This window comes from Phyllobates terribilis, unplaced genomic scaffold, assembly GCF_046119375.1.
Source record: "Phyllobates terribilis strain yellow unplaced genomic scaffold, ASM4611937v1 Scaffold_56__1_contigs__length_8794411, whole genome shotgun sequence".
In the NCBI taxonomy this organism is placed as follows: Eukaryota; Metazoa; Chordata; class Amphibia; order Anura; family Dendrobatidae; genus Phyllobates; species Phyllobates terribilis.
In genome coordinates, this window is record NW_027362816.1 from 1,322,450 (window position 1) to 1,330,719 (window position 8,270).

The following is an 8,270-nucleotide window of genomic DNA, read 5'->3' on the forward strand; positions in this document are numbered from 1 at the left end:
TAGATCCTTGTAAAAGGATTTAAAGTGTACTCATTCAAATTACAGAGCCAATTTAAATTACAGAGCTTAGCCCTGCCTCCACCGCGGGGGGTCTCGACCCACCAGCGGACAGGCACAAGTATTGGGAAAGGGGGGCTGGCCGTCAGGGTCCATCGCAGCTCTGGCACAAACCCAGCGACATGGAGGTCGCACGGGCAGGAACGGCCTGGCCGTGTCGGCTTCGCACTCCAGCGTAGTCCCTTTGCCCGCTCGCACCCGTAACCTCAAAGGGATGCGCAAGCGGCTTTTCTTCCCAGGGCTGTTCCTCGCCCAGCAGGAACGTGGGGGAGCTCAGGTCGGCCTTCCACCGTACTCCCTTACCTCCCTCGCCCTCTTTCCTTCTTCAGTTCTCCATCTAACCCCTCGGCTCTGTGGTGTCCGCTCTCCCTCCAGCTCTCTCCTTCTCACAGGTGGACTACCGAGTGTATTCACACTGTGGCGAATCTTTTGGGCCCAGGCATAAGAAGTCGTCGAGGTAATGGATAATATGTGCCCCCTTAGAAACGTCCTTGTCGACCCATTCGAGGAAGCAACTAAACGCCTCAAATAGTGAGCAGGATATGGAGCACCCCTTCCCAGAAGCAGCCCAATAGGTGGACACTATTCGGAAGCATAGGTAGTAAGTAACCGGAACACCCCCTCAATGTCTGTTTTGGCCATTAGGGTGCCCCTTCCCAACTTCTTGACCCGCCTGATTCCCTTGTCAAAGGAGGTACAGTATATACTACTGTACTTGGTTCCGCGTCAATGTTGTCGTTTACTGACCTGCCCCTTGGATATGACAAATGGTGGATTAGTCCAAATGTATTGGGTTCCGTTTTTGGCACGACTCCCAATGAGGATACCACTACGTCTTGTAAGGAAAGTGTTCTGAATGGAACCGCCATTCTACCTAAAGATATTTCTTTTTTTAATTTTCTTGTCACGACGTCTGGGTGTTGGTAGGCTGATTTTAGATTTTTACTCCAGCCTTTCTTGATTTTAGAAGGGCATGACACGCCTATATCTGTGTCTCCTCCTCCTTTTACTCCTCCACCTCTTTTCTTTTTGCATGACTATATGTACTTGTCACTTTTCCATGTGTTAGTTGTGTCTTCTGAGCAGTTTGTCAGCTTTTGGACACCTTTGAATGTGTTTTCTATGTGTTTCTATGAGTTTTTGTTTGCCTGCATTGGTTTTAACGGTGTTCGACGAACCGTTCGGCGAACATACCGGTGTTTGACGAACCGAACCCGAACACTACTGCACACAACACCATATCAATTCAAGTCTGCAATCAGATGGACTGAATGAACTGACTGAACTCACTTACTTATCCCTATCTGACTCATCACCAGGAAATTGTTCTTATGTGTGCACATCTAGCCCAGAATGAGGGCTCCCAGACAGTATGATTGCCCCCACAGAGTATGATTGCCCCCCCCCCCCCCCAATTACTGATATTAAAAAAAAAACACAACAACACACATTACTCAACCAACCCCTTTCCTGAGATGCGCTGCTCCGGTCTGTGCAGTGTGAGTACTGAGGCTCCATACTACAGGTGTGATGTAGTGGCGCCATTGCGCCTGCAGTGCACGGAGTCTCGGACTCACAGGTGAAGGCTGAACGGCGGATCGGGGAGCTTTCAACTCCCTGATTTACTATTCTATTCAATGGTATCCCCATCATGGGAAAGTGGATATCACTGAAATTGTGATGATGGGTAAGGAGAGCATTCTCGGTGCTGAGCCGTCTCAATTCATGGGCACCATTGCGGCCGCAAGGGCTGCCACTATGGATGATACGGCCCTGCTACCTATTGTGTGGCAAATATCTCATAGGCCCTGGGTTCATTAGTATCTACACCAAGAATGGGACTCAGTGAGTATTTATTCATTAGCTGTGGGGTAGTCGGTGGGGTGGATGGTACCATATTGTGTGTGTACGGGGGCAATACTGTGGGAAAACCCCTCAAATGAAATCTTAAACCCTTTTTACATATATGCATTGAAAACTGTATTAACAACATTATATAAATACATACAGTACAGACCAAAAGCGTGGACACACCTTCTCATTTAAAGATTTTTCTGTATTTTCATGACTACGACAATTGTACATTCACACTGAAGGCATCAAAACTATGAATTAACACATGTGGAATTATATACTTAACAAAAAAGTGTGAAACAACTGAAAATATGTCTTATATTCTAGGTTCTTCAAAGTAGCCACCTTTTGCTTTGATGACTGCTTTGCACACTCTTGGCATTCTCTTGATGAGCTTCAAGAGGTAGTCACCGGAAATGGTCTTCCAACAATCTTGAAGGAGTTCACAGAGATGCTTAGCACTTGTTGGCCCTTTTGCCTTCACTCTGCAGTCCAGCTCACCCCAAACCATCTCGATTGGGTTCAGGTCTGGTGACTGTGGAGGCCAGGTCATCTGTGTGGAGGCCAGGTCATCTGGCGTAGCACCCCATCACTCTCCTTCTTGGTCAAATAGCCCTTACACAGCCTGGAGGTGTGTTTGGGGTCATTGTACTGTTGAAAAATAAATGATGGTCCAACTAAATGCAAACCGGATGGAATAGCATGCCGATGCAAGATGGTGTGGTAGCCATGCTGGTTCAGTATGCCTTCAATTTTGAATAAATCCCCAACAGCGTCACCAGCAAAGCACCCCCACACCATCACACCTCCTCCTCCATGCTTCACGGTGGGAACCAGGCATGTAGAGTCCATCCGTTCACCTTTCCTGCGTCACACAAAGACACGGTGGTTGGAACCAAAGATCTCAAATTTGGACTCATCAGACCAAAGCACACATTTCCACTGGTCTAATGTCCATTCCTTGTGTTCTTTAGCCCAAACAAGTCTCTTCTGCTTGCTCCCTGTCCTTAGCAGTGGTTTCCTAGCAGCTATTTTACCATGAAGGCCTGCTGCACAAAGTCTCCTCTTAACAGTTGTTGTAGAGATGTGTCTGCTGCTAGAACTCTGTGTGGCATTGACCTGGTCTCTAATCTGAGCTGCTGTTAACCTGCGATTTCTGAGGCTGGTGACTCGGATAAACTTATCCTCAGAAGCAGAGGTGACTCTTGGTCTTCCTTTCCTGGGGCGGTCCTCATGTGAGCCAGTTTCTTTGTAGTGCTTGATGGTTTTTGCAACTGCACTTGGGGACACTTTCAAAGTTTGCCCAATTTTTCGGAATGACTGACCTTCATTTCTTAAAGTAATGATGGCCACTCGTTTTTCTTTACTTAGAATTTGTATTATGGCAAGAAAAAAGCAGCTAACAGTGTATTCAGTAGGACTATCAGCTGTGTATCCACCTGACTTCTGCACAACACAACTGATGGTCCCAACCCCATTTATAAGGCAAGAAATCCCACTTATTAAACCTGACAGGGCACACCCGTGAAGTGAAAACCATTTCCGGTGACTACCTCTTGAAGCTCATCAAGAGAATGCCAAGAGTGTGCAAAGCAGTCATCAAAGCAAAAGGTGGCTACTTTGAAGAACCTAGAATATAAGACATATTTTCAGTTGTTTCACACTTTTTTGTTAAGTATATAATTCCACATGTGTTAATTCATAGTTTTGATGCCTTCAGTGTGAATGTACAATTGTCGTAGTCATGAAAATACAGAAAAATCTTTAAGTGAGAAGGTGTGTCCACACTTTTGGTCTGTACTGTATATACTAGCAAAATTACAAGCTCAATGGCTTTCTGTGGATGTATATAAACAGACGTAAACAATGATGCTGAATAATTGATACAGTCACTACCTTACCCTACCCCATACCTAAACAAAGAGGTTTCTGCCTAGCTGCGGAGGTTGGCACCCTAAGGACGATAATGGCGCCCCCGCTCACTGGTGGCTGTACCTCAGAAGCCCTAGTTAACTGTGATATACGCTACCGTTCAAAAGTTTGGGGTCAACCAGACAATTTTATGTTTTCCATGAAAACTCATACTTTTATTTATCAAATGAGTTGCAAAATGATTAGAAAATATAGTCCAGACATTGACAAGGTTAGAAATAATGATTTTTATTAGAAAGAATAATTTTCTCCTTCAACCTTTGCTTTCGTTAAAGAATGCTCCCTTTGCAGCAATTACAGCATTACAGACCTTTGGCATTCTAGCTGTTGCTGAGGTAATCTTGAGAAATTTTCCCCCATGATGCCTGAAGTCCCTCCCACAAGTTGAATTGGCTTGATGGGCACTTTTTGTGTACCATAAGGTCAAGCTGCTCCCACAACAGCACAATGGGGTTGAGATCTGGTGACTGTCCTGGCCACTCCATTACAGATATAATACCAGCTGCCTGCTTCTTCCCTAAATAGTTCATGCATAATTTGGAGGTGTGTTTTGGGTCATTGTCCTGTTGTAGGATGAAATTGGCTCCAATCGATCGCTGTCCACAGGGCATGGCATGGCATTGCAAAATAGAGTGATAGCCTTCCTTATTCAAAATCCCATTTACCTTGTACAAATCTCCCACTTTACCAGCACCAAAGAAACCCCAGACCATCACATTACCTCCACCATGCTTGACAGATGGAGTCAGGCACTCTTCCAGCATCTTTTCAGTTGTTCTGCGTCTCACAAATGTTCTTCTGTGTGATCCAAACACCTCAAACTTTGATTTGTCTGTCCATAAAACTTTTTTTCCAATCTTCCTCTGTCCAGTGTCTGTGTTCTTTTGCCCATATTAATCTTTTGCTTTTATTAGCCACTCTCAGATATGGCTTTTTCTTTGTCAATTTGCCCTGAAGGCCAGCATCCCGGAGTTGCATCTTCACTGTAGACGTTGACACTGCCGTTTTGCATGTACTATTTAATGAAGCTGCCAGTTGAGGAGCTGTGAGGCGTCGATTTCTCAAACTAGAGACTCTAATGTACTTGTCTTGTTGCTCAGTTGTGCAGCGGGGCCTCCCACTTCTCTTTCTACTCTGGTTAGAGCCTGTTTGTGCTCTCCTCTGAAGGGAGTAGTACACACCGTTGGAGGAAATCTTCAGTTTCTTGGCAATTTCTCGCATGGAATAGCCTTAATTTCTAAGAACAAGAATAGACTGTCGAGTTTCACATGAAAGTTCTCTTTTTCTGGCCATTTTTAGAGTTTCATAGAACAAACAAATGTAATGCTCCAGATTCTCAACTAGCTCAAAGGAAGGTCAATTTTATAGCTTCTCAAATCAGCCAAACCATTTTCAGCTGGGCTAACACACTTGTGCAAGGGTTTTCTAAACATCCATTAGCCTTCTTACACAGTTAGCAAACACAATGTATCATTAAAACACTGGAGTAGTGGTTGTTGGAAATGGGCCACTATACAACTACGTAGATATTGCAATAAAAACAAGACGTTTGCAGCTAGAATAGTCATTTACCACATTTACAATGTATAGAGTGTATTTCTGATTCATTTAATGTTAGCTTCATTGAAAAAAAATGTGCTTTGCCTTCAAAAATAATGAAATTTCTAAATGACCCCAAACTTTTGAACGGTAGTGTATCAAAAAATACACTGATACATTAAATAGAAGCAGATATATCGCAAGGTATATATAAAGGAAAGGGTATGGTACACATCAGAGAATGGTTCAATAATCCGCCTCAACGTGTTTCCCCAACAGCTTCATCAGGAGGGATGATAATTCATGATGTTCAGCATAGTGTACCTAATAGCCAGGTGTCCATGTATAAATATCCCACTTCATCCAAAAACCCCTCCCCAGACTAGGAGACCCATTCCCATTTCTAAAGGTGAATTGTCATAGGATATATAGAATGGAGTCTGTCTACAAAAATGTACTGCGCCTGCGCTACTTCACATGAGCTAGAGGTCCTATAATGTCCATCCCCTAGTGTGCATATCCGGAAGTGACGTGGTTTACACTGAAACGCCAGATAAACTGATTGCCGCCGAGCCACTGGTACCCGTGACTGCGCATATCATATTATATGTTCCACACCGCAGAGCATAATGGCCTATATGTGTCCGGACCATCACCCTTGTCAGTAAAGTAACATACGGTTAGAGGATTTGTGTTTGTCTGTGCGTTACATAAGGTTAACTGATTACAGGGGCATAATGGGGGCATCATACATCCTGCATAAGAGGCATAATGGGGGCATTACACTGTGTGGGGGGCATCATACATACTACATAAGGGGCATAATGGGGGGATTACAATGTGTGGAGGCATCATACATCCTGCATAAGGGGCATAATGGGGGCATTACACTGTGGGGGCATCATACATCCTGCATAAGGGGCATAATGGGGGCATTACACTGTGTGGGGGCATCATACATCCTGCATAAGGGGCATAATGGGGGCATTACACTGTGTGGGGGCATCATACATACTGCATAAGGGGCATTACACTGTGTGGGGGCATCATACATACTACATAAGGGGCATAATGGGGGCATCATACAAACTGCATAAGGGGCATAATGGGGGCATTACATTGTGGGGGCATCATACATACTACATAAGGGGCATAATGGGGGCATTACATTGTGGGGGCATCATACATACTGCATAAAGGGCATAAGGGGGGCATCATACATCCTGTATAAGGGGCATAATGGGGGCATTACACTGTGTGGAGGCATCATACATCCTGCATAAGGGGCATAATGGGGGCATTACACTGTGGGGCAGTAAAGGGGTCCTGTACTATGAGAACAATACGTTTCCCCCCTTCCTGTCTCCATAGTTGGGTCGTATGTATCTATTACAGGAAACAGAACAAAAACCTTATGAGTCTTATAAAGGGGCAACACAAGACCCCAAAAGAGTCCCCGTGCTGAAGGGGTTAATGCCCCCTGCGCCCAGTAATGGGGGTCTCCACATACCTCCACCTGCAGAGCCGCCACCACATATATTGCTGCTCTGTGCGCACAGGAGCTGTGATGAGGTCACAGGAGGGGAGGAGTCAGGGGTCACATGATCAGGGGCCTCAGTGGATGCAGGACTCTGCTGTGCTGGTTGTCATGGTGCTGGATGAGCTGAAGTTTATGTGTGGGGTCAGGAGGGGTTTACAGTGTGGATGTAGCAGAGCCGCGTGTGTACGAGGTGTACGGAGCAGAGCCGTGTGTGTACGAGGTGTACGGAGCAGAGCCGCGTGTGTACGAGGTGTACGGAGCAGAGCCGCGTGTGTACGAGGTGTACGGAGCAGAGCCGCGCGTGTGCGAGGTGTTCGGAGCAGAGCCGCGCGTGTACGAGGTGTACGGAGCAGAGCCGCGTGTGTACGAGGTGTACGGAGCGGAGCCGCGTGTGTGCGAGGTGTACGGAGCAGAGCCGCGCGTGTACGAGGTGTACGGAGCAGAGCCGCGTGTGTACGAGGTGTACGGAGCAGAGCCGCGCGTGTACGAGGTGTACGGAGCAGAGCCGCGTGTGTACGAGGTGTACGGAGCAGAGCCGCGCGTGTACGAGGTGTACGGAGCAGAGCCGCGCGTGTACGAGGTGTACGGAGCGGAGCCTCGTGTACGAGGTGTACGGAGCATAGCCGCGCGTGTACGAGGTGTACGGAGCAGAGCCACGTGTGTACGAGGTGTACGGAGCAGAGCCGTGTGTACGAGGTGTACGGAGCAGAGCCGCGTGTACGAGGTGTACGGAGCAGAGCCGCGTGTACGAGGTGTACGGAGCAGAGCCGCGTGTACGAGGTGTACGGAGCATAGCCGCGCGTGTACGAGGTGTACGGAGCAGAGCCGCGTGTGTACGAGGTGTATGGAGCAGAGCCGCGTGTGTACGAGGTGTACGGAGCGGAGCCGGGTGTGTACGAGGTGTACGGAGCGGAGCCGGGTGTGTACGAGGTGTACGGAGCGGAGGCGGGTGTGTACGAGGTGTACGGAGCGGAGCCGGGTGTGTACGAGGTGTACGGAGCGGAGCCGGGTGTGTACGAGGTGTACGGAGCGGAGCCGGGTGTGTACGAGGTGTACGGAGCGGAGCCGGGTGTGTACGAGGTGTACGGAGCAGAGCCGCGTGTGTACGAGGTGTACGGAGCGGAGCCGCGTGTGTACGAGGTGTACGGAGCGGAGCCGTGCGTGTACGAGGTGTACGGAGCAGAGCCGCGTGTGTACGAGGTGTACGGAGCAGAGTCGTGTGTGTACGGAGCGGAGCCGTGTGTGTAAGAGGCGTACGGAGCGGAGCCGCGTGTGTATTAGGTGTATGGAGCGGAGCCACGTGTGTACGAGGTGTACGGAGCGGAGCCGCGTGTGTACGAGGTGTAAG

At 47.8% G+C, this 8,270-nt stretch overlaps 1 protein-coding gene across 1 annotated transcript in view; it reads right to left on the minus strand.

The window, feature by feature from the left end:
* LOC141192229 (uncharacterized) overlaps nt 1–6,924 on the minus strand; it is a 421,525-nt gene extending 414,601 nt beyond the window's left edge. The window contains exon 1 of the mRNA XM_073661720.1: nt 6,893–6,924. The gene's annotated coding sequence lies outside the window, so the exon portion shown is untranslated. The remainder of the gene's footprint in view (nt 1–6,892) is intronic.
* Between the last annotated feature and the right edge of the window lie 1,346 nt (nt 6,925–8,270).